The 27,674-nt window shown below is 43.7% G+C and overlaps 1 protein-coding gene across 2 annotated transcripts in view; it reads right to left on the reverse strand.

Annotated features, from left to right (window-relative positions):
• The window catches only part of CDH11 (cadherin 11), a 135,158-nt gene that overhangs the window by 66,483 nt on the left and 41,001 nt on the right, over positions 1-27,674 (reverse strand). For both annotated transcript variants that reach the window (XM_039888876.1, XM_039888877.1), the window contains exon 2: positions 13,819-13,943. The gene's annotated coding sequence lies outside the window, so the exon portion shown is untranslated. The remainder of the gene's footprint in view (positions 1-13,818; positions 13,944-27,674) is intronic.

Consider the following 27,674-nt stretch of genomic DNA (forward strand, 5'->3'; position numbering starts at 1 on the left):
ACGCATTATGTCATTTGATCTTTGCAATGGTCCTATGACGAAGAATAATGCCCCCTCCCTTAAAGATGTACACGTACTAACTTCCAGAACCTCTGAATGTGGTAACTTATATGGCCAAAAAGACTTTGTAGATATGGATAAATTAAAATCAACAACAACAACAAGACCAACAACAAAACATGAAGTAACTGTTGTGTTCGAAATCACACAGTTACACAGAAGCAGAACCGAAATGCCAACCCAAGTCAGCTGGCCCTTCCTGTGACGCCACTGTTCTTCTGTATTCTGAGGGACATTTTCACAGGCGCCACCCTTCTGCAAAGAGGAGCACCCTGTCTATGGTAACTAGCCTGTGGCCAGCAGAGCCTCGGCAGAAGTAAAGGAGGTCATGCCTGTTCAGCCACCTTCACAAGTGGATATTCAGGCCAGCTCCAGAGGAGGCTAGCCCTCTAGTGTAAGACTGCATGCACATGCTATAAAAACCCGGCTGTGACCTGGATTCGATCAGTCACTGTGAACCGCTGTCTCCACTGAAATTGTATGGACTCGTGCATCACCATCACTACCACCACACTGAGTCCTATTTAGGATCGCACGGGTCTAAATGCAGTAGAGGTCATACCTCCTTCAGTTGTCATGAAATCCCTACAGAGTAGACACTGATTATTGGGTGATTACAATAATCTTTAAGAATTAATCTTTTAAAAAAAATTTTCATTTAGCTCCTTTAAAACTAACAAAACTGTAATGAAATAGAGAAAGAGGATGTCTGCTGCTTGAGAAAGATTTCCATTTCATAAATCTCAGTGCCTTTTTAACTCCTTGAAGATCTAATTTTATTTACGCTACTTGAATGCAGCCAAACAGTGGGGCCTGCCTGGATCTGGGCTCTGGCAGGAGAGATCGCACACAGAGCTTTTGTTTTGATCTCACTGCTTAGGTTAATGCATTGTGATTCCTCCACAAGCTGTTTCCCAGGATGCTGTTATTCCACTGTCTGCTGGGGAAGAAAATGTCCTCGTGAAAATAAATTAAATGCAACAGTATTTACCAGTCCTGAGTCAGATTTCCATCCTGTCCAACAGGATGAGAATTTGACCCATTATTTACACCAGTTAGCTGAGAATGACATCAAACGCTTTCTTATTAACCGCAAGAGAGATAAGGATTTAAGTGGCTTTAATCTAGACATGTGCTTTACAATAGAAATGCATATCTGCTTCTAGGGAGCAGAAAAGAAGCAGCATTTACCTCTGTATTTAATGAACAGGACACCCAATTCCAAGCTTTGTTTCTAAAGATCTGTGGACCCCACTTCCCTATGGTTTCACTTAGAAATTCGGCTTGCACTGGGGAAATAGGGTGCACATAAAAGTCCAGGGAGAGACAGAGCCCTACGTGGGGATGGAAACATCTTGAATGCCAGGAAAAGAGAATGCAGTATTCTTCGTGCAGCCTGGAAAACAGACGTGGCCTCCTTTCTCTCCGTGCCCCTTCCCCTAAGACACCCCCCACCTCTGCAGCTACGCACACACCCATACCGACTGACTGTTCCTCACGGGATGCTTAAGAACCGATGAGAGAAAGGGTGAGGACATCCTGCAGAGGCAAATCACTGCCGTCATTGTTGTCATTCCAGATCTGCTGTTTTCTGGGCACTGGAGCCAGAAGGGCTAGAGGTGAAGTCCCAGCCTCATTATTTAGTAGCTCCGTGGTTTTTTGGGGCAAGCCATGGACATCTGACTCTTCATTTCCACACCTGTAAAATGGGTGTATGTTTCCTTCCTACCAATGTTAGTTTGCCTCACCCCTTTCTCTATTCCAACGAAGCCCAATTCTCCGAACATATAATAAAATTTACTATAATTAAGCAGTGTAGAATTCATAGAGTAGTTAAAAAAATAACAGCTTTGAGATATAATACACCTATCGTAAATTCCACCCCTTTAAAGTGTATAATTCAGTGTTTTTAGTATATCTGTAAAGTTTTGTATTAATCCGCCACTATCTAATTCCATAACATTTTCCTTACTCCCAAAAAAGCAAAACCATAGCCATTAGCAGCTACTATATTTAGAACATAGTTTACTAATCAACATCCTGCTATTCTTCAAGGCCTAAGAAATCTCTCAAGTCCACAATGAATTACTCCCGAACTTAAAAGTTAGCACCAGCGTGTCAAGCATTGGACACATGGCCCTCTGTGGTCCCAGATTGACAGCTGAAATCAACCGGCCTTTCCAAATGGCTGGTATGTTCTTAGAGGTCAAAAGCCATGTTTCCTACATATCCTTTCCCTCAGCACCTCAGCTCAGGGCTGAACACACAAGGAGGTGCTTAGAAAAAGCATGGCTTCTGCCTGGCCAATCACCGCTTCTTCCAAAGAGCAGCGTGTGTTTATCATCTGTTTCTTTGAATGCCGAGGCCTCCACAAGCTGTCATGTTCCATGATTATTCTCCCCAAAGCATGTGCTGTTAATTTTTTATCTTAATGAACTGTCCAGTCGAGTTTAGCAATGAGAATAGTGATAGCAGCACAATAAAAATGGCTTATGCCTTGCTACTGTCAGAAACCTTCTCCCCACAACGCTGACACAGAATTGAAATAAAATATCTCGATGGTTACACCATTTGTCAAGAATAAGGTGGAGTAAGTACTATTTCAAAAATTCCTACTAACGGGCTTTATAAACATGGATTATTGGAACATCCCTCTGATTGATACCTGCTCAAGCATTTAAGGGCATGGCTATTATTCTGCGTGTGCTTGAGTGAAACCACTTTGGGTACCAGGCTACATGTCAGCCTCAATTTTCCAGAGTATTACAGATGCACGTTTTTTCCTGGCGGGAGATGGGCCAGGCAAGCTGGAGCAGGTCGAAAGCCCCGTGTTAATGCACAGATCCACACGCAGGGAAGCTATTATGCAGCTGCTGGCATCCCAAGAGTGGAGTGCTCTGGAAACTGATGCTACTCAAATCTAAACGATGGCCCAGGAGGAACGAGAGAGAGAGAGAGAGAGAGAGAGAGAGAGAGAGAGAGGAGAGAGAGGCTGCTCAACTGAGCAGCATGGAGGAGCCCGTGCTCCAGCCCTCTGCCCCACCCAGTTTTCTAAGGCAGGCACCCAACCATCATATTCCTTGTCAAATAAGGGAAACATTCGAGAATTAGGCATTGATTTATTCATTCAAGAATTACTTTCTGAGCTACTACTGGTATAGACAGCATTGCTCTTGACGCTGAGGATACAGAGGTGGGCAAGGCAGACCATGTCTCTGACCCTGGGGTAGGGGGCTTAGAATCTCATGGGGAAAACATGATAAAAAAGTAAACCACCAAAGGAAATAGACACGATATTCACAAATTGTGATGACTGCTGTGGAGGGTTAGCCGGAACGATGAAATGTCGAATAACTGGCGGGGGCGGGGAGGGGCTGGCAGGTGCGGCTTTAGAGGTCGTGACATCAGGAAAGGCCCCTTAGGGAGCAACGTTTAAGCTGAGCCCTATTCGATGAGAAAGAGCCAGGCGTGTGAGGACCCGAGGCTGGGGGAACAGAAAGTGCCAAGACCCTGACGCTGGAAGTGGGGTGGGGCCACTCAAGGGACAGAAACAGCCAGACTGGGCGAGGTAGGGAGTCACCACGGAGGGATGACACTGGCAGCATAGTTAGGGTCTGGGTTTTATTCTGAGTAAGATGGGATGTCATCAAATAATTTTAAGTAAGGGCTCTGGGCAATTGCAACTCCATTTCACTCTCTAATCCCTTATTCCACCCTGCTTCAGATGAACTCTAGACCTGTCTCTGCTCCATTTTATCTTTTCAATTCAATTTCTGGCCCGGACTTTGATTCCCGTTGGCCCTCCCATCTGTAACCCAGGCCTCCACCCCAGTACTCATCCTGGACAGCCGTTAACAGCCCTGGTTCTCCTGGTTCAGCCCACAGCCCTCTTAACCAAGACTTCATCCCGGGCCCTCTGGTAGGGCCAAGCAAAGACAACAGAGACGTTCATCGTTCTGAAGAGAACGCCATTCAGACACTGGTTCCGACCCCTTGGAAGCAGCAGTTACTCTGTGAAACAGTCATCAGGGCTCGATGAGAGATTTCTGTTGCCCTCCACCTAAGTGCAGGGGCAGCTAGAATGTTCTGGGAGAGGCACAATTCGAATACAGAAACAGGATTAAAATCTGTCTTCACAGTAGAAGAGATTTAAGTACCATGGGTCCAAGAGGTCCTTTTCTGCCTTGTTCCCCACAGTATCTTGGTCCCTAGCACACTGCTAAGCATCCAGTGAATATGCATTCAGTGAAAACAATGGAGGAACAAACGAATCTGGTGTATTCATGTACAGACACAAGAAAGCTTGTTGCAAAATAGTCAGTAGAATTTGTGGTAGGGCGGGTGTGCTGTGAAACCAACGGTGAGATGGAGTTTCACACGGGGATGTTTGTTACGGGGGTGCCCTTGAGAACCACACATGTGGGAGGGAAAGGAAGAGAAGCCGAGGGAAGACAAGACGTGATGTGGGCCCAACACCAGCCTCAGACCGCCCTATGTGGTGCTCTGGGCTAAGGATGATGGGCCTTCAGAATGATCTCAAGTACGGCCGAGATGGCCAAACCTTTATCGATCAGTCATTAGATGTGGGCAGCCCGGGAAGGGACATGACCTTGGCAGAGGTTGATAGCTGCAACTGAGGCAAACCCTGAAGGGTCGGAGAGCTGAAGGTTCTCTGCCGAGAGTACTCCCAGTGGCTGAGAGCACCAGTCCTCCAGTGAAGTGAGAACTGAGCAGTGGGTAGCAGTGTTCTCTTTAGAAGCAATTTTACCTACACTAGGATCTGCTGTTTCTAACAGCTCTTGGCGCTTCCAAGGAAGTTAAAGGAAAATGAAGCAGTCCTGCCTGAATTTGGGCTGGTAGCTCTGCGGTTTGATAGAAAGAATGCCGACACTCGTCTTGGAGGTGGGGGGAAGGATGAGAATCATGGCTCTGCCATGTATCATGAGTGACCGCGGGCAGGAGACAACTCTGTTTTCTAGACTCTGCTTAACCACTCTGAGCCTCAGTTTATTCTTCCATAGAAGGAGATGGAGAATGACCACCTGACGGGATCAGAGTAGATAGTGCACAAGGAAGCTCTGTGAGAAATCTGAGGGGCTGTGAAGATTGTAGAAAGAGAAGATGTCCCTTTTGAAAATGGACTTGGAACAGTAAGCACTGGCTTATCAGAGAGTGCCTGCCAAAGCTCTCGGCAGCAGAAGGCTCAGGTGGATGGAGGCCGTGTCTCCTTCCTGTGCAGGACTATTTGCCAAGCAGGCACATGTAGCCCAGACACTGTGACAAAAGACACAGCCAAATCCCATTCTTGAGATTCTTGCAGGTTTGCAGACAAATAAATGGCAATGAGGTCACAAAGGAATGTCAACACCTACTTCTCCATGAGGCACATGCCCGGGCCCTCAGTACACTTAGGGTCTTATTTTCTTATTGAGATATAGTTAACATATAACATATTAGTTTTAAGTATACAATATAATGATTCAACATCTGCACATGTTGTGAAATGATCGCCACGCATTAGCTATAATTTCTTTTCTCATGGTGAGAACTTTTAAGATCTACTCTCTTACCACAATACAGTATTATTAACTATAATCACCATGCTGTACATTACATACCTAAAACTTATTTCTAACTGGAAGCTTGTACCTTTTGAGCACCTTCACCTCTGCTGTCCACCCCTCAGCCTCACCTCTAGCAACCACCAGTCTGTTTTCTGTATTCGTGAGTCGTTTTCTTTCTAAGGTTCCACATATAAGTGTTATCATAGGTATTCGTCTTTCACTGTCTTAATCTGACTGATTTCACCCAGCATGTTGCCCTTGATGTCACCCATCCCAACGCAAATGACAAGATTTCCTTCTTTTCTATGGCTGAATAACAAGCCATTATGTATATATGACATTATCGTTATCCATTCGTCCATCGATGAACACTTAGGGTGCTTCCACAACTCGGGTATTATAAATACTGCTGCAGTGACCATGGGGGTGTTTCTTTGGGTAGACTCAGAAGTGGCATGGCTGGGTCATGAGGTAGTGTTATTTATAATTTTTTGAGGAACCTCCATGCTGTTTTCCATAGTGGCTACACCCGTTAACATTCTCACCAACAGTGCACAAGGGTTCCATTTTTTCCACATCCTCACATAGGAATGTTTTAAATTTTTTTTTTAAGTCAGAAGGAAAATGGACCTTTTAGGGTAGAAGATTATATTCATCTTTATACCACGGCAATCAAAAAACATAAGATTTAGCATTTTTTGTTGAAAAAGGAGCTTATAAAGGCAAAGTTGCCCAGGACCCATGAAGACATATTGAGACCCCCCCCAAGGAACCAAGGTACTCAGAGAGAAGAAGCGACAAACTCTATTTCACGGGGTCAGGGAACCCCAGCTGGAGTAGAGGATCCTTCTTCACACACCCAGACAAATAGGGACAGAGGAGGAACCTTGTGCAAGAGAATCGAGGGTGAAGCATCAGTGTGCAGGGGCTTCCGGCAGTACGGTATGGATGGAGTAAACGGCAGGGTGGAATGGGGCTGCAGAGACGGGAGGGAATGGGGGCCGGATCGTGTCAGTCAAGAGGGCCCTGCAGTTCATCCTGTGAAGGACAAATGCTTCCAAAGCTTGGGGGTTTTTTTTTCAAACGAAGCAACTTGCTAAAACTTGGATTGTAGAGAAATCACGCTGCAGTTGGTGCAGGACTGGGGAAGAGAGCCTGGAGCTGGCCATACTCCCAGGACCCTGAGCACCAGCAACCCTGCTGGCCATTTCTGTGTGAGCACAGGGCTGCTCGCTGCCATAGTGGGGTCCGGCTCAAACCCTGACGAGTGAAACTAAACAAGTGACAAATGCTTTTTCTTTCTTTGCCCAAAGCATGATGTAAAAGGTTTAGGGGCAATGAATAACAATCCTCCTGGGTTCATTTTTCACGTGGAAGTTCTGAAGAGAAATTGGGAGTGTTGAGAGGTCCAAAATATTATCTGTTGTAGACAGAGAAATAAAGTACTGCAGGAAACTTGCTAGACATTCATTTAAAGAGGGGCCTTCGTACCGGTCCTTGCAAGCATAAAGCCGATTTTTAAAAAATTGTTTTCTTAGGGAAAAGAAGTGTAAGAACAGTTGCTATGACAACCTAACGGCAATTGGAATGGTGCTTAGATTCTAAAATTCAGAGCCTCTGAAGAAGATGAACTTCCTAGCCCCTCCACAATTCTTCTAAGGCTTCCAAACAGAGGTTTCTGCCAGGTGCCTGGCTGCAGCCTTCTCCATTCTCAGCCACCACGATTAATTGGTGGCAGATTTTAGTATGGCTGGTTACCTTTCCCTCTCTGCTCTCTCAAAGTGCCTTGAGCTCCGAGTCTCCCACAGGGCACAGGGTAATTTGGGTTAGTAGTCTCCAGAGGAAATGGTGATTCTGTGGCTTAGACATCACATGGGGCCAGGGAGGGCTGACGGGCAATGTCCTGATTTTTCCTGAAATACTCTGGGAGCCACTGAACCTTCCTTCTTGTTGGAACCAACTTAAGGAAGCAGGTAGACCCAACAGGGGGTCAGGGGAAACATCCCCTCACTGGCACGTGAGTTCCAGAAAATGGGAACTACAATGGTCTTATTCATTGGTGCAAATGTGGATTTTGCACAGAGCAAGCAGTTGATGAATGTGCTTGATATGTGAATGAATGAGTTAATGAATGGCCAGGAAGTCATTCTTTGGAGATTTCACCCCATTAATCTCAGGTTCAACTGTTTTCTTCAGCCGAGATATGTCTATGTCTGTCACCCCATAGATCTTGAACATGCACATGTCTTGGCACAAAGCATAAAAGAATAATACCAAGCCTTTCAGGAATTATTTGAAGAGTGAATGAATGAATGAATACCTGAAAACAATCTTCCTGGGCCCAGGGCACTTGGCTGCTAAACCATATCACACTGTCGTCTCGGGTTACTTCCTGCCTGTCATAGTATTCAAAGGCCCTCTCATCTTGAGTACAAACTATTCCTTGCCATGTAATACACAGAGGAAGTGCACTGATAACTTGAGCAGTGCTCAGACACTTTGATCTTTAAAAGGAGGGAATCCTACACCAGCCTTTGAGGTGCTGTGTTGACTCTGACAGGCAGAACAGAAGAATCACACTATCCAAATGGCCAGTTGTCGGAAATGAAGTGATTAAATTTCACCTGGACTGTCTGTTCCCACCCTGGACCACTGGGCCCAGGAGGCAAGGGCAGGGATCATGCTCACCTGCCCGAGAAACCTGCTTCTCTTTGCTTCTTGAAGAGACAGGACAAATCTCTTTCCCAAAGATGAGCACAAGGTGGGTAGGTATCAAGTTGCCCCTTAGAGGGGCCCCTCTTGCCATCTCTATCCTGGGGGTGGATTTGCTGCCTTAAGGCATCTCAGGGAAACTGCCACAGAGACGGACACGTTCTCAGTGTCAAGTACATCTGGGTTATCTCACTGCACGAGCACTGGGGAGAAGAAACTCGTGCACGTCTTTGGGTAACTGACGGCCAAGCTGTACCTTGATTAGGGATTAAATTCATACAAACCATTGCCTGGAACATGGCAAAATGATTTAAAAAATGAAAGATTCAAATTCATTGTACTCTTTTTGCAGCTTTTCCGTAGGTCTGAAATGTTTCAAAATACATTTGAAAGTTTAAAATCAAAAGAGCAAGCAAAACGCACACAGAGAAAAACTTAATATAAGTTTTCTTTTTAAAATCAAGGCACAGAACAGTGTGCATAACAGCGTTTACAGTTGGATACGATTTCCATATACAAATATGCTGAAAGCCACTGTATGGAGGCATGCATTATAGAGATGCCTGCGCATGTCTTGGCACAAAGACATGTGTCCTTCTGACAGCCCAGAAAGTCTCTGGAGGGTCACACAGAAGACCAAAAATAGTAGTTGCTTCAGAGAAAGAAATTCAGGGGCTAGATTATAGGGATTGAAGGACCCTTAACTCCTGGCAGACCTTTTGAATTTCAAACCACCTTCATCTATTTAACTGCCTCGTCTATTTAAAGATAATAAAAATGAAAACAAATAGACCACCTAAGTCAGGGCAAACACTGACTCAAGAACTTCTATGTTGTTCTTCTTGCCTGAAAAATCCTTCCTGATCGTCTCCCGGTACATTCCTACTCATGCCTCACGTCTAAACCCAAAGGTCACCTCCTCCCTGATTTCCTCGATCAGATTCAGTCTCTCCGTGCTCCAGTGGACCCCTGAAACTTTCTAGAAGAGACTCCGTGCCTGTGCTGTGGTTATTTGTCCGTCAGCCTAGCTCTATCACAAGAAAGGGGGATCTTTGAAGGCATGATTTTAGTTTCATTGTCATTTTCTCAGCTGTATGTGCATTTGGTTCATTTTTGTAGCTCCAATAACTAGTCCAAGGGCCAAAACAGAAATGGTTACGAAGAGATGGTTGATGATTGAACATATCCAGGGCTCTGTTTTCCTCTCCCCAAGCGTTGCATCTCACTCGGTGCATACGTTCAGCCATACAGTGCTGCACTGACCAGAAGCCGCCAGGTCTTATAACTCCAGTGGAGATTTAGGACATGGCCATACCAAAAGAACTGTAATATAACTGCCCTCCAACTTGGTTAAGACTGGAAGGCAAGATAAAAAAGAATTGGAAGATACTGTACTTAGGAATGGAGACTTTGCACCCATTGTTAATCATGTGGCCCTTGGCAAGTTTATTCATCTCTCTGAATCTCTGTGTCCTCATCTATGAGAGAATCATGATGACCGCACAGACCAGTCAAGGTTCTGGTGACCTCAGACGGAGCACGGTGCTTGGCACATGGGCATGTTCAATAAATATCAGCTCTCATTGTTGCTATCAGGGATGGTCTCTGCATTGTTCATCATTAGTTAAATGAAGCAGGACCAAAGAACCACCACTTTGGTTGAAGGTTTTCCTTATGTATTGATCAGGGCAAAGGTAGGACATTCACATTGCCTGACACCTGAGAGCTTCCTATAACCCTTAGCTGACTATAGTAGTGACAGTCACACTGTACACATTGAAGATCTGAAAAGTAGTCTGCAAGTGAACCGAGTGTCTGTTTATGATGCTAGTGACACCAGCTACAGACAGATACTTGTCCTCTTTCTCCACAGTGGCCTACATCCCAAAATAGGAAATGTGCATGCACAGACAGACCCAGCAGGCACAGGGGGTTGGGAGGCAGGCTGCCAACATTGCAGACTGTCAGGGACGATGCAGAACCAGGTGAGCTGCCCCCCAGCGGCTTTTTGTGATTGACTTTTATGCAAATGGAAGATAATTGGGTAACCTGTGACCAGCAGCCCCTGCTGATCATCACTCCGGAGGGTCTCAATGTATGTTCACTTTTCATGATCATAAAGACAAATAGTTTTCACGTCAAGTCATTCATATGTGTGGCCCAGTGCCCCACTGAAAGCCCAGCAAGATAGCAGGTGGCAGAAGTCCTATCCTGTAGCTACTCAGGTAACCGCCCCCTGCCCTGAGGAGGTACTTAAGTAAGAAAAGTGTGCCAGGAATAGAAGCTCAAGTGGATCTCCTTGGAAGTCAGCCAGGGAGCTGACCCTGGAAGCCCAAACCACTTCACCATCATTTGTTACAAGCCTTTCTCTCTCTCCCTCCATCCCTCCCTCCCAGCTCTCTCTCTCTTTCCCTTCCTACTTGGATTCTGAATGCTTTAGACGAAGCTACGTGACTGTAAGTTCCTTCAGGAAAGGAAAACTACTCTTTCATCTCCGCCTGTGTGTGTGGCATGTCATAGGTGCCTGTTCAAGAAATGCTAGCATTGTTAACTGGCTAGGGATCGAGAATCTGAGTCTTAAGCCAAAGTTGTTGGTTAGTTTTGTTTTGTTCTTCCAAAACTTTACAGAATGACCATGAAAAAGTCCTTTCCTCCTTCTAGGCAAAATAAATAAATAAATAAATAAACAAACAAACAAATAAATAAATATAAATAAAAAATATCCTATCTTGAATGATGAAAGGGCCATTCCATCTGTCCCATGATGTGTGTGTGTGTGTGTGTGTGTGTGTGTGTGTGTGTGTGTGTGTGTGTGGTATTGTGTGTGTTAAAATTTTACTAAAGCATTAGGATAGTTTATCTTCCTCTTCTTGGAATGAAAGCTATGTAAAACTCTTCAAAATAGGCTGTTCTAAATTTCTAAGTGGAAAATAAATCTAGCACATTTCCTAGAAGAGAAATTAAACTCAAGTACTTTCTATTTAACTTCTGACTCTACTTCACTGATACCGCGTTCTGATTGTCCCTATTATCTAGAAAAATACGAAATATCAGCTACATGTCCTTTCGAAGAATTGAAAGGGCTGATGGAATGAAGAGACTCATTTGGCTTGGCGGAAACGGGGCTGTTGCCATTCGCAGGCATTCCCACAGAAGGGATGCTGTCATCTGCTGAGCAGGCTTCAGAGCAAATGACTGCAAAACAGGCTAACGCAAGAGGAGTCAGGCACACAATTTCGAAATCAAATGGGCGTTCACAGGGAAGTGCAACTCTGCTTCCACGAAGAGGGTTTTCACGTACTGGTTTATTCTCATCACACACACTGACCAGGAAGACTTGAACGGGGGGTGGTCTCCAAATTGAAATTTTGTCCCAAAACAGACCCATATTAAAATGTGAGTGGAAAATTACCAAAGATTTACAGGTCCCAGTCACAGGGAATGACGACCATCTATATAACAATAATTTGTGCGGACAGCAGAAAAAGCCTCCAGCCTTCTATGGAGGAAATGGTTTTTTGTCCTCGTAGAAGATGTATTCAGGGGGAAGGCAAAAGAGGAGAATGATGAAAGATATAAGCTCTAGATAAACTCAGACTTCCCAAGAATAAAAATTTCCAAGGATAAAAAGTATGACAATGTGGCCATAAGCGAGTTACTTATCTTCTCTAAAACTCAGTTTTCTCATTTATAAAATCTTGGTTATTAATAGTATCTATCCCAGTAGGCTTTTGCAGGGATTAAGGGAGCTGATACCTTTAAAGACCTATGTGTCTGACTCCTATTAGATGCCATTATTGTGACTTTCCCTCTGTGGTAACACTAATCCTACTTCCTCATTTTTTGTTAAAGTCTCTTCTAGAGCTTGCTTTAGGTCACATACAGTGCTTACAACTAGGAGTATGGTGGCCCCCAGATAAGTTCTGCCCTCAATCACCAGGTCTAGCTAGGAATGCACACAACTAAACAGACAATCACAGCCCAATGTGGAACTCACAGTAAATGGTGTAATCTCTGATACTAAAGCATCATCTACCAGACACCCATAGTTCAGTCTTAGGAGATCAGAAAGAACTCCCTGCAGATAGTGAGGTCCAAGCGAAGATATAAAATAAAAGTTAGCTTGGGAGAAGAGAGAGATTATGGGGCTTTGATGAAGTGATGGTTGTGCCATGTGGTAGACCCTAGAGTGGATGTGTAGCGTGAGGGCCAGGGGGTACAGGTCTGGATGGCAAAACGGTGGCCCCATCATTGCTAGAAGCTTGTTGAGGAGTTCCGATCTCTGTCACTGAAAGGGATTAAGTGGAGAAGTCACATAATATCTGGACTAAGGGACACTGTTCGGGATATATATAGAAGATAGATCATGTTGGAACTGATCAGGGAGCAATAACCCTAGCGGTAAAAAGACCTGTTAGGGGGCATTACAGTAATCTGGGAGAAAGAGAATTTGGCTTGCATGTGAATGGTGGCAGCAAGGATAGAGAGAAATAAAAATATTTCCGAGATAATCAGAGGGTAGAATCAAAAGGAATAAATATGAATAGATTGCCCTTGTGGTAAGGGATTGAGAGGCATATGGGATTCCTTTTCTGATCTGGGTGAATTTTGATGCTACACTGAATTGTGACACACAGGACAAAGTGAAGGTTTAGAGATGAAAATCATAACTTGCATTTTGAATCTGCATTTAAAGTACCTACTGGACATCTGTGTGGAAATGATTTATAGACGTTTGGATAGATAGATCTGGAACCCTAACATGTGATAAGTCATGCTGGTATGATTGCTTCTTAATTTTCTATCTGGATATTTGGACATCCTATAAAAATAGCTCCAGTTACTACTGGAGCAGATAGAGGAAATAAATGAATTCATAGAATCTTAAAACATAAGAACTGTTAGGAAGCCTAGCGTAACCACCCTCATGGTCCAGAAAAGAGCTTACTCACCTAAGGGCACAGACAGTGAACGGCAGAACTGGGCCTCGGGGCTGAAATCAGCCTCATGGCCGATGGTCTGGTGCTATCTTTTGAAATCTAATAGGTTCAGCCTCCTAGCAACCTCTTTTCCTTTTGGGATGTAAGTCACCTTGTTCATATTTAAAGAATTCTTTTCAAAAGAAGAAAAAGAAAATAGCACCAGGGCAGTCATCTTAGTCTACCCAGTTGAGTCCTCACTAAAGAATTATAATCATCATTGGTTCCTTCTTTCTCCTCTGAATCTTCTACAGTCAAGAAAATTATCATCCTTATGCTGGCACATAATAGGTATTCAACAGTGAAAACCCAATAACAACAGTGAGTAATGAGATTTCCTCAAAGCCCAAGAAAGTAGACCTACTTCCCTCTCGGATTCTACTTTGGATTTGGTGATGGTTCAAACCAAGGCAGGTCTGAGGGACGGACGTGGTAGGCATCCTCTCCACATCCACCTGTATGTGATAACCTTCGAATCACTCAGCAATGCCGGTCTGTCTTACCTTCTTCACCCATTGGACACTTGCTGCCAATTTCTGTAACAGACTCCACCCATCTGATTGGTCACTCAACAAATGGCAACAGGAATGATCGTCACGGGGCCACTGAACCGAAAATACAGTGATTTCTGCAAAAAAGTGAAAGGATCATTAGTAACCTAGAGGTGACACTGATTAATAAAGTGATACACTACGAGACACGGGTACGTAAGACAGACTTTTCTCTTAGACGATAACAATCCACGTGTGGACCGTAGGATGGGACGTTGGTAGATGGTTCCATTTAACAATGGTGTGCAGAGTGGGGAAAACTGATCATGGATCTAGAGGTACTACAGGATGCTGTGGCTAGCCGTATATACATTTGGTACTTTAATTACAAAGTCAAAAGCGGTCGAACTCATAACTTCTTATAATATGCTATGTACTTTTCACATGCACCTGCTAGAGCACTCATAACAGACCTGGAAGGGGAATATAAAGTCTTAGAGCCAGTTCCTGTAGAACCCACGTTACTGAAATCCCTAGCAAGTACCTTCTCTCCTTAAGTGAGAAGCAATGTCCTGGCCAGACTCCACAGCAAAGAGTGACATTTGTGGCCGTGGTGATAGATGTCACACCCACGCCAGCAGACCAGAGCACTGGGCTGGCAGGGCCTCAATTCTTTATTAAGACTACATTACATCCCCACCCCCTCCTTGCACTGCCCCCCAGTCTAGAGTCTCCATGTGGGGGCTGTGTTCTGCCTGGATTCTGGTCTGATTCATCTTCATATCTCCCTAAGTGTCTAACATATTTCCTAGCCCAGAGCAGCTGTTCAATGTATATTTGTTGAATGAATGAAGAGAAGACTATGGAGTGTCTGAACAGCTGTTCTCTTTAAAAACTGAGGCACTGAACCAAGGAAGGTGGCGGCTGGCATAGCTTCCCGAACACAGCAGCATAAAGGATTTCTTGAATGTCCTTCATCTCCAGAGCTTCTGCCTTCTAGGATCAACTCAGCCTGCATTAAGGACTTAAACGGCTTCTTACTTTGGTTTTATTTTTTAAACTTCATTTTTTCCCCCCAAATCCACTTTTCCTCGCCTCATCTTGGTTCCACCTAACAGCTTCTTACACACAATGCCTTCTCCAAAACAACCACAACAATAACAGCAACAAGCAAAAACCCTTCCTGGTGAAGGGCCGAAGACGAATTGTAAATCTAAAATTTGTTCATAACACCTTGATTTGGTGACTGAAGCAAGGACAATAAAACCATCGTATTGTGCACTATCACTCTCCCCAGGGTGCCAGAGACCAAGTAGCACCGAGATGATTTCCACATGCATGTAGAGCAATGGAGAAAAAGCTACACGGGGCAGTTCACACAGCATGTAACTAATGAGGAAGGACCCTACTTTGCAGTCGTGTTATACACTGTACCCAATCTCCAAAAATGCCTCCCCCCGCAATGAACCACACCCCAGATACTCCTGCCCTTGTGTAGTCCCCTTTCATGTGAATCTGAGCTGTCCCTGGGTAACCAGTGAAACATGGCAAAAGGGACACAATATGATTTCAGAAGCTGAGTCACAAGAAACCCATTAGCCTGTCTGGTGCTCTTGGAAAGCTTGCTCTGGGAAGAAGTCAGATGCCGTGTCAGAAGTCTGAATACTCTAGACCTCCATGCTGTGGAGAAGCTGCACAAGCAGAGAGTCACCCAGCCATCTCTAGCTGTTCCGGCATCCAAACTGAGGTGCCAGATGGTGAGTGAAGATGCCGTCTTGGACATCCAACCTTCATGTGACTCCAGCCATCTGAATACACAGCATGAAAGACCCTAGCTAAGAACCATCCAGATGAGTTCATGCAACTTGACTACGAGATAATAAATTGTTTTTATAAGCCATTAAATTTGGGGGTAGTAGGTTATTCAAAAGTAGATAACTCAAACACTGTAAACAAAAATGGAGCAGACATTTGCCACAGGCCTCACCAATGGATGGTCTTTAAATACCATGAACACTCTGAGTATCATGAAACCCATCTCACCCCGCCACTCAAAGGCATAAGACTCTTGCCCACAGTATACAGCCAATAACGCCTGAGGTGAGATCAGAATTCAGCAGTGCAGACTTCATAGCCTGTGTTTCTTCTGTTTTCCTTCTCCAGGCAGTTAATAATACAGTTGCATCTGGAGCCAGCGTGTTTTAAAAAGTTTATTTCTCAAATCTATAAAAACGAATTGAACTCCCACTTTGCCTTGCATTCTTTAGCTCCCTGCAAAATGTTTCCTATAAAACTCCTTTTACCAAAAGCCTGCAACGACAATTAAGAGCTTTAGAAGGAAAGCAAAAATAGATAGATGGGTGAATTGTCCATGAGCTCTGATCACTGCAAACATTTGAGAAAAAGGAGCTGTGGATTCTGTAGAAAATGTTAAACTACAACACGTTTCTTAGAAAAGAAAAAAATGAGTATAAGAAATCTAAGTTGTTTTTGTGCTTGTAGCAGGGTTGATGGGGGACAAAGAGCTGACTAGGCCGAAGCGGGCTGGGTGGGTATACTGCAGACCTTTTTCTGCGTAGGTATTCTCAGTCGGAATGGTCATTTTCCCTCCTCTTCTCTCATCTCATGACTCTCCAAGACCTGGAATCATGTGTTCCCTTCTGAGCCAGAAAAATGCAACCCAGCATTGCTGCATCCACCCCAACCTGTGCCAAGGACTCTCCCTTCATTCCCCAAGGCCTCTGTGCCATCACAGGCCCTCCTAAGTGCAGGCCACCACCCTCTCTCAGCCCCACCCATCATGTGTGGCCATCCACAGCACCAAGCTTCTTAGAGGCACAGACACTACCTGCCATATATTATGGGTGTAAAGTGGGATAGAGAAAACACTTGGTGAACATATGAAAATCAAGGAGGACACGTCTCAAAGTTCACCGGCTCAGCTTAGATCTCTCCCCCTGCTGGGATGTTCAGGGTTGCCAGCTGTCCACAGACAGCTCATGACTCCCTGCAAAATCTCTAAGGCCAGCTACTTACTTACTGCCTGTGCAAAGTGACGCCCAGTGTCTGTAATTACAAGAAAACATCCATAAAGAGCTCCTGGGCTCCAAATGGATTTGACACAGTGGCCCTTTAAATCAAACTCTTAATACGATTATCTTTATTTCTCTTTAGTAGTGTTTCTAAGTAAGCCATGCCTTTAGAGGCACCTAATACAAAGTGACAACCTCTGCCGATTCCAAAGCTCCGATGGACGGGTGTAGAGAGAGTCCATTGTCACCATGGTAATTACCGCACAATACCTGATGGCCAATGGACAGTCAGGAGGCTCAGGCAGGAGCTGAATCCGGCATTGTCCGGGCCTGATAAAAAGATTAGAGGCCCTGAAAAGCTGGGAGCGGGATCTCACAGCTCTTTCGCTGGGCCCTGAAAGGCCCATTGTGCTGCCACCATAAATTCTGGGTTCCCCGGGCACTTGACAACTGAAGCCGGGGACAATACAATTCTTGTGTCCAACAAAACACTCCTTGTCCAATGCCAGTCTTATCAGCCACATTTACAAATGTCTTTCGTTGTACCCAAATAATTCCCTATTAGAAGGGCTATTGGGAGCAGAACTAAATAAATATTCACAGCCTTTGTAATATCTTTGGGAAATGAATAAACAAACAGTCATCTAGCATATGAGCGAGCCTCCTGCTACTCTACATTTTATCCCTATTTCTCGCCCAAGTGATGTAGTTTCGCTTTCTCCCCTTTAATATATTAACAATTGCAATACTGGAAGCTCCTGTTTTATTTGCCACCTACTGCGTACCCCCAATATATTGCCTTGGTGCTTCTTCATACTTTTTTTTTTTTTAATTAATCTTCCCAGCAGCACTGAGAGAAGCTTCCTTGCCTACTTCCTAAAAGAGAAAGGGATTAAACTTCAGAGGAGTTAAATAACTTGCCCAAGATAACAAATCTAATTAGGAGCAGAATGAGAATTCAGATCTAGATTAGGAGCAGAATGAGAATTCAGATCTTTTCCTTGCTCCAAAGGCTCTGCCTTTCTACTTTGCCATGATGATTTCTCTACTGAATAAAAAAGGAATAAAATGTCAGATTAAGGGGAAAAATCTAAGCACAGCCACTATAAAGGCCACAAATATATGTCGAGTCTATTTATATTATGATAGAACCTGAGAACTCTTAGAAAGAAAATAAAAAGCCTTTCTCCAAGACAGTGTAATTTATTTTTGCCCTAAAATTCCAGAAATTTTAGTTTTTAATTTTTTTTTTGGCGGGGGGGGCTAGGTGGTAAGCAAACAAAAAAGATGTAACCAAGCTTCAGTAAAGTTTCAGGGATGTCTGTATAGTCAATATATAACATTTTAGAAAGAATTACTGGGGTAAAAGAGCAAACAGGGCTTGCACGATCACATGTGCTTCTGAACAGTTACGTCCTTTTCCGTTGTTTAGTTTATGTATTTGTCTCCTTGCTGCGAATGAACAATCTCAACATTTACCAGTAACGCACATGGAAAAACAGAAACTCCCGCCTTAATGGAAGCCACCTACTAGGACAGCCATCTTTACATTAAAAAAAAGTGACAATATTAAAACTCCACACGGTTCCCTGTCAGGTTGGGAAATAGCCACACTCGTTAACACAACTCATGTATCTCTCTGCTGGGTCTGCCGTCAGCCTCACCTCCCGCCCAGGTAGGGCCTGCAGCTCCCTGAGCCTAGCAGGCTCTGCACCCACGCTGCACATACTATTCTCCCATCTGAACTCTGCTCCCATTCACTGTTAGTATACGCGTGATGCACCTTCCCCTCGCGCCCAGGCGTGGACTCGGGGGGCTTCTGGATTCCCACAGTTGGCTGCACAGCTTCTTGACGTCTCCCATGAGCAGAGCTCTGTACATAAGTGCTGGCTGACCCTTCATTGCTGCCTCCGAGTAAGCTCAGTTCCTTGAGGACAGAAATCACATCTTATACTCATTTTTGTCTGGCCTGGGTCAGTCCACTGCTAACCCTCTCTCTACAGGGCTTCGCTTATTGGAGAAATGAGTAAGTGGTTGCAGTGAAAAAGAGAACAACTCTAAAACTATTTTTTAAAATTTTGAAAGATTGAAAATCTATTGCCTTAATTTTATCTACTTGATGTCAAATGACAAATGTAAAATTTATAATTTTATAATTGTGTAATTTGTAATTTTTTTTAAAAAGGACCATAACGATATACTCGGCCCAAATTATTCAGCCTTGATAAAAGCAATAGCAAGCTGTTTGGTTTGTTTCCTAAAAGAAGTTAAAATCAGTAAAAACAGGCTATCCTTTTGTAAACAATTGGCTATTAACGAGACTGACTGACAGTAAATCTATGTGTTTGTGCAAGCACTGAGTTTGAAAAAGTGTGATCGATAATTCCCAAATACTTCAGATGCCGCATGAAGCATTTAATCATCTTTGAGGATTTTCGGGCATGACGTAAGTGATGTACCCGCAATGCTCACCCTTCTGACTCTTCTATACCTCCAGGAACTGTTATGTAGATACAACCTAATCCAAACAGGTAAAAGTAATTGCTAACATTATTGAGAGTTTGCAGTGTGTCAGGTCTCAGGCTGTACTTTCTTATAATGTATAATGTAATCTTATAACAATCCTATATGTGAGGTAGCATGCTTTTCTTTTATCTCATAACTGGGAAACTGAGGCACAGAAAAGTTGAGTAAAGTTGCCTTCATTCATAGAGCCCCTAAGCAGTATAGGCAGGCTTTAGACACAGGCGGCTTGAACCTACAGCAATTCACCCAACAGCTACTCTCTACAGCTTTCTCCAGATGTAAATTAGGACACTAATTAAGGAAAATAGTCCAATGATTAAAAAAAAAAAAAAAAGGACTAAAGACTACATTACTTTGCCAGGCTACTGAACTATCCAAAGAGGGAGAGAGAGCAGCCACTAGTGAAGCACCCTAAAATGAAACGAGGAACACAGCGAAGACTTCTGACCGTGACCCAAGGCCTGAGACAGTATCTCTTAACGTTTATCAAATCTAGGCTAACTTCCACATAACCAAGAAATCAACTTATTTGCAGATCTCCATATTGAAAGTCAGAGAAGTATTTACAAACGCACATACACACTGCAGTTTTTGCTGTGTGCTAGAAATAAGCACAGCCGGCAACTGTTTCCTCACGGTAAGAAAAGTAAGTTGCACTGTCCATAGCAACAGAACTGACTTATGATATATAATAGGAGAGGGTCCTCTCTGGGGCCAGTATGCGCAGAAAGGAAAAACAAACAAACAAACAAACAATGTTTCTCAAAATTAAGTGGGACTGTCCTTCTACAATGTAAAATTATGGGAGGAGGGGAGCCATTTTATTATTTACCTCCTCAAGACACTTATTCTGACGTTAGAGGCGACACAAATTCAAATTGTCTGTAAGCTCCGGCAGGGCAAGAAGCATGAATGTTTTCTTGCCTGTTGTGTATCAGGTGGACAAAGGTGCAAACAGATGCTTCCAAGTAGTTTTTGAACAAATGAGCTAGTAAAGAAGTGAGTCCCTGACTTAGAGGGACCTGGATATGCAGGTGCCTAGGAAGGCCTGTGATGGGTGGTGACTTGTAATTTCCTTCAGGCAAAAATGTGAATTTGGCCACAGAGGGGCTGAAGTGAGCCAGCGATGGGGTCTGGCGGGCACTCTGCAACCTCACCCCTCATTAGCTGCACTGGATTCGTTCGGGGTCAGCAGGGGAAGTGGGCCATTAAATGTTTCCGTCATAGTGTGCTGCACTTTATTTGTGGGATAATACTGTTCGCTTGTAGGTACAAATTTTGACATTCTTGGGGAAAATCACGTGCCAGTATCAAGAATCTAATATTCTCATAGGAAGATCGAGGCCGCTTCCCCAGGACCCACCTCCCAGGTGTCGTCGCCCCCCCCGCCCCCCTCTAGGTCTGTTTCTTCCTTTCCTTTTCATCTTTTTTAAAAAAATTCTCACATGGTTATAAGCGAAATCTACTTTTACTACCAATTTAATTGCTAGGAACCGAGAATGAAGAGAAAAATAACAGTCAGTAGTTGTACAGAGTTGGGTCAGCATCTTACCAGATGGGGCTTGGGTCACTAGTGTGGAAGTAACAGGTAAATGGTCCTGTCTGTGCTCAGTCAGAGGCTCTGTGCGGTCTTCCACTGCAGTGTCCCCTTATTAAATCCCTATCTGATGGCTTCGGCCAAGGAAACCAGGCTGGATTTTGAAACAGGTTTTCTTTACGCCTTCTTGGCCTTCTACCTGTAGCTGTCCGATAGTGTAAGTGTATAAGTTACACACACACACACACACACACTGGGTGGAGCTGATGGTCAATAAAGGTCTTTCCTACTCTAGTCTACAGAGTTCTGTAATTGAAATAACCACTTGCCCAGCTAAAAGCAGCCCACCCTCTTCAGCAAAGATCTAACCACGCTTGGGGAAACAGTAAGCTAGAGGATCTCTAGGAGCCTTTCCCTCTCTAGTATTCCACAGGAGTCTGTGACTTCATGGGCTCCACCTGGTGCCACAATGAAGGCCACCTTTAAGAGGGCATCGCATGTGCAGTAGACCATGAGGGCAAAAGAGGTCTCCTTTAGCTGTCAAGGTGAGGTGTAGACACAGCCAGCTTTCACAGTCCCTGACAAGATGGTCTGGTCGCCTCAGGGAAAGCTAGAGGACCCCGTTTAGGAACAAAACCAAGTGGGCACATCACTGAGCAAGGATAGAGAGCAGGGGCCAAGCTGTGGAACTGGACAGACGTCGGCAGGAAGTGCAGCCCCGGCTGGGATGTGGAACTCGGAGTCCGGCGGGCCGTTCCCATGTGGGCTACTACTCACCAGCTCTGTGACTTAGGACTCTTATCTGTAAAAGGGACAGTATAACACCTCACAGAGCTGTGGGGTTGGGTGGTGGGGAGGATGAGATAATGAATGCGACTTATGTACACTATTGTTTCTGGCACAGATTTACTGTTCACCAAGTATCAGTCAACATCATCATCAAAACTTTATCAGTTTTTTGTTATAAGGATTCAATATAAGTAAACATAAAGAAGTCCATGCAATGCCTGACACAATAGGAGCCCAACAAATTGCTATTATTATTATTATTGGCATTAAACGACCATGAATCCAGAAGTATCTTTCAATTCTCTTTCAATCCTCATCTCAGCAAAGAAAAAGTCTCTACTTTCAGTGATTCCTGAATAAATCTCTCTTTTTAACAGAGAAGGCAGTCTCAGGCTCAGTGTATATTCAATTACGTTGTTTCATTTTAATTTTATTTATTTTAGGACTGTCTTCTATTTATGACAGGTGGTACTAGCATGCCATAAACGATAGTGATAAAATTTTCTTCCGAAATATTTAAGAAAAGCAGAATGATTCAAAAGAAAATACTAAGTAAATAACAGTGTGGGTGGTGCCCAGACATCGTAAAGACAAGCATGAGTGACTGAAGGGCGGAGAACACAGATCCACTGCACTGTAATGATTTTAGGGGTGAAGAGATGGAGGCTCCGAGTCGAAGTGGGTGAGGAGCAGAGCCCGCAAAGCCCCTGTCTCCCTTGGGTGCCCTGTGGTCTTTCTACAATAACTGCATTAATACCTGTGTTGGGTCTGGTGTGTGAGAGGACTCTGAGGAATGACAGTGGTTCTCTTCCAAAGGCAGAGATAGAATTACAGAGAGAGACAAATGTTAGTCCCGACCTGGTAACAGGCAGAAGCAGAGTCTAATAGCTCTCCAGCAACCTAGGTCTTCACGGAGAAGAAACTAGGTTGAAAACTCACCAGGCACAGAATCCATCTGCACCTCCTCCCTACAATTCATGTCATGCATTTTGCACATACATTTTACACATACTCTGTTTTATTCCAAAGGAAATTTAAGGCTGCCTGCAAAGATGCATACATTACAGAGACATACAGTCCTGCTTTACATAATAAAAATGGGAAAAGGATAAATAACGAACCTGCCTTAGGCAATGAGCAACATCTTTAGAGAAAACATAATAGAAGGAGAAGTATGTGGCAGCTTACAGCATTGCTGGCACATGGAGGCCACTCATAGTCTCTAGCAGGTGAGGGAAGGGTTTGGGGGAGGATGCAGGCAGCATCTTTCTCTCAGGAGAACATGAGAGCCAGCCCATCTTCCACACACTGCTACCTGCTCACTCTAAGCCTTGGACCTGCTCATGCCGCTCCTGGTTTCAAAGCGCGCACACACACACACACACACACCTGCATGCATATATGCATACACAGACATACTCTCACACACACCTAGCAAACATATATCCTGTCAGCCAAGGTTTCTTAAGCATCAACTATGTACCAGATATCGATAAAGACCCTAGACTATCCAACAGATAAGCCTACTATTCTTGCAGAGTTTTCATCCAGTGGTACAGTTAGAAAGGGAAAAGAAAAGTGAACAGCAAGCAATTAGTGTCTTTTTCCTTGGGACTCGTTTGAACTGGCACATACATGCCCGACACAGAGCTGATGCCCAGTCAGGACCTGATGGAAGGAGAGGTGACACCTACAATTTTTTATCAGTCATTCAGGCCGTATGTCCTAGGACACCTTGTTGTTTTAGGGCATCATTTTCTCAGCCACTTGCCTGCCACCCCAATCCCTGTGAGCTTATGAAGAGCAGGAGCTCGGTCATTTGCATCATTTGTAGCTCCTACTGCCTAAGATCTGCATTTGCTGCAAACCATACACACAGACACCCAGACTTGAAGTTTGAGGGACATCAAAAATCACAGGATGTAAGAGCCAGACGGTAGCTCAGTGGTCATCTACTCCAGTGATTTTACTACTGTGCTTGGCAGAGACTGGGTATTTCAGGGCACCCCAAAGGCTGCTACAGAGGCTACAGAGGGTGAAGGCAGTGTGGGGAGGTGATTCTGGAATCCCCACCTCTTCCCGCTTTCTTGTATTTAATCCACAGGAGCTCAGCTTTGTTTATTTTATACATATTAGGGTTTGGGGTAAGATTTTATTTATGAAAATGTACATGAAATTCATGGAATCAAGAGGAAAGAAATAATGAATCCAGGAATTAAATGACTCCTTTGAATTTTTACAGAACCTTATTTTGAACAGATGTGCATGTTTAGATATGGACAGAGGTATGCAACAACAGACAGATGACTAGACAGCAATAGAACATACACGTAAAGTGAACAGATTCCATATTAGGAAGCAGAGGTACAAGGGTGTGGAAAGAGGGGTATTAAAACAGTAAGAGGACATGCCATTAAGGGAAGAAGTGGTCTTCTTAGCCGCACTGACGCTATAGCTCTGACCATTCATTCATTTATTCTTCCTCTCATTTCTTCAATAATTATGTATTGAGTATTTCTACATGACAGTGTCTTTGTACGGATAAAATACATAGAATTGGGGGCCGTGTTAAGGTAAGATGGAGAGAGAGAGGGAGAGAGGGAGGAAAGAAAGGTGGAGGGAGGGAGGGAGCGAGGAAGGAAGAGTATGGCAATTACAAGGTAAAGCAGCCAGTTGAGTGGGGATCCTGAAATTTCCTGCCTTCTCTTCTCCAACACACGGGGGGCGGGGATGGGGCGGGGAGGCAGTCACTTATCCAAAGAAAATGCAGAGTTACAGTGGAAACAGATGGGTGAGAAGAATGAAGAAAGCTCTCAAAATAAGACATGACTAAAGGATAAGAAAGGAGAGATGATGGCATGATTGGCTCTATGAGACTGTCTATTTTTAGTGTCCTAAATAAGATTCTCTCCAGTGACCTTGCCAAATTCTGATGCAAACAGAGTTAATGAAAGCTCTCTCAACCTTCTCTTCCAAGTCAGCTCATCACCAGATTGCTTCTGCAGACGCATCCCCTCAAACCCTGTAACCTCGTTAAAGGAATAATCTAACAGGTTTGACCTGAAATGGAGCAGATGGATTTACTTCCAACACTTTTCTGGCTTTCTAGTTGCGTTTCCTGAAGAAGTTTAAGGACCGGGTTAGCTTTCCTAAGCAGTTAGTTTTAAACTTCTAGTGCTATTGTTCCTAGCAATTAGGAAAGATGCTTGCTTTAATGTCATCTTCATGTTTTAAATTTTAAAAAACAGAAAAAGAACTCACCCAAATTCTGACTAAATGTTGACTAATCCTAAGTTTCTCTGTGCATGTTTCAAGTATTCCTTTTTCTTCATTAGGGAAATAAAGCGTTCAAGCTTGAACGAACTGACTCATATGGAATAACTGACTTGAAGTAGAGAACCTTCTAGGTATCGCAAATCTTTCATAATCCCATTCTGTTTCTTTCACATTTCCAATAAGCATTATATCCTTTTATTCACATAAAGTCAAAATCACCTTGTTGTAACAGGAGAATGTTTAAGTAAGACACAGTACACACCACGGAATAGCAGGCCTTTCCCAAAGGTGCAATTATATGAATTGGAAAGCAATGTGAATAATAGATTGGAATATTTAAATATGGTTCCATATGAAATAAAACCTTTACTCCAATTATGATAATGTAAAAACATTCCTAAGTTGAGTACTGGAAGGGAGGAGAAAAATAAAGACAATTTATTAGCGTGAACAAACTGCAGGTGATTTTTCCTCTCCTCTTCCTCATTTCTTATATAATTTCAAAAAGATTATCTTTCTTAGACACAAATTTTTAACTTTATAAAGCCTCGTCATGCCGCCAGAAAGACTTTGGCAGGGTAGATACGTGAGCCAGCCACGCCCAAAGTGAACCAGTGTTCTGACAGCTGAGTACCCGCCATCAGTTTTCCATAGGGCCATAAAAAACCTACTCTGCCTAGAGATGCCAAACAAACCAGCCAATTTATCCTAGAATAGAAATAGGAAAATAGTTTATAATACTAAATGACTGAATCATCAAAGTGTCAAATTAAATACTGATACCATCAATTTGATTCTAAAATACTCTCTGGTGTGGAAGAATCCAAGAAGAGAAGTCAGCAATTTACCAACAGATTGCATGGGATTATCCCTGGAGGCCCCCTACATTTCATCCATTTCATTCTTCCAACACACACCTGTTGACTCCCTGCAGTGAGCCTGGCGCTGTGCTGGTGACTATGGACATAGTGACACACAAAATTAGACCCCTGCCCTTAATGAGCTTGCATCATAATCTAACTTTGGCTTCTCTAACCTCAAGTCTGGACAGAATTACCCAGAAGATTTCTTGATATTCACTGGCTAGACCAGAACACATTAGTCAGTAACATGTTAATGTGCTATGACCAACACATCAGGAGTGCTGAGTTTGAGCCTAGGCTCTGACACTGTGACCACAGACAGATCCCTCTGTTTTTCAAAGGATCAGTTTCCCCAACTAAACAATCAGGACGTGAATAAACTGAATTCTTAGGAAGCACAAAGCTCCCTTATTCTATGGGTCAACAGATTCATTTGTACTCAGGGTTTCCAGACACCTCAAACTCACTTATAAATGAAGACCTCAAACAATAATGTATCATATATTTGAAAGTTGCTCAGAGAACCAATCTTAAAAGTTCTCATCATAAGACAAAATTTGTAACTACGTGAGGTGATGAATGTTAACTAACTGTGGTAATCATTTTGTAATATAAACATATATCAAATCATTATATTGTACACCTTGCTTTCAACAAATAAAATGTTCTATGTTAATTATATCTCAGTAAAATTGGGGGGAATCAGAAGCCGTAGAACATGGTGAGAACACAGGGCACTCTCCTGCCCCCCAAAGCAAACACCTATCCAGTAGGAAAGAGGGAAGGAAGGCACAGAGTTGGCGACAAAGACCTCCATGGCAAAGTTTTAGAGCTGGACAATCCTGAGTTCAAATCCGGCCTCTGTTTTCTAATTAAATGTGTGACATGAGAGGGAGTTACTCAACTCGCAGGTGTCAGTTTCCTCAGGTGAGAAGTGGCATCTCTACTGCCTAACTCACACGGCTGTTCTGCAAATGGAAGGAGCTGATAGATGCAAGGCACTCGGCACCCCTCCAAATGCACGGGGATGCTCAGCAAATCTTCCCCAGATTAAAATGATGAGTTAACAAGAATATTATATATTGGAAACGCCTGCTAAGACTTTATCTTTTTCACTTTTCTATTCCCAGCACCTGGCATAGGTCAGTCACATAGAAGATGCTCAGTAAATAAATAAATGTTAACTCTGATTAACTCCTACTGATTAGAGGCTCTGATTGGCAATTATGTACATATGATTAATTAGAAATGAGAACACAGATTGGTTATTACTCTATAAATACAGTTTGTTTGGAGGGAGTCTCTTTTAAAATGCAAGGTAAAGTGGGGCTGAAAAGGTCACGGACGCTGGGACACACCGACCTCCCACACGGCTTCTGAGATTAGAAGCGGCAGAAGCCAACTGCGTGAGTCATGGCCCAGCAATGCTGCACCAGGGGCCAGTTGGGAGCACGGCTGTCCCAGTAACTCTCTGGACTGAGCTCTTCATTCATTGAATGAACAGTTCAAAAGGTCCTTTGAGTAACTCCATGGAGCCCTTTGGCAGAAGCGAGGCAAACAGACCTGACACCAAGAACAGAAAATGTAAGAACCCGTGCTCCAGAGAAAGTGCTCCAAGTGGAAAACGAGAGGAGATAACACACGGAACTCAGCAACTATCTGATACAAAAAGCCGCAGGAGTGGTGTCCAACAGGAAAATTCCAGCACAGCAACGGAAAACGTCAGCCTTCATTGAGACCGCCGTGCCACACACACACGCACACACGGATATACATGCGTCCACGCACACATGCATCCACACACCATGCACTCCAGGGATACAGAAACAACTCTAAAATAAGAGT

This window comes from Pteropus medius, unplaced genomic scaffold (assembly GCF_902729225.1).
Source record: "Pteropus medius unplaced genomic scaffold, Ma_sr-lr_union100, whole genome shotgun sequence".
Lineage (NCBI taxonomy): Eukaryota > Metazoa > Chordata > Mammalia > Chiroptera > Pteropodidae > Pteropus > Pteropus medius.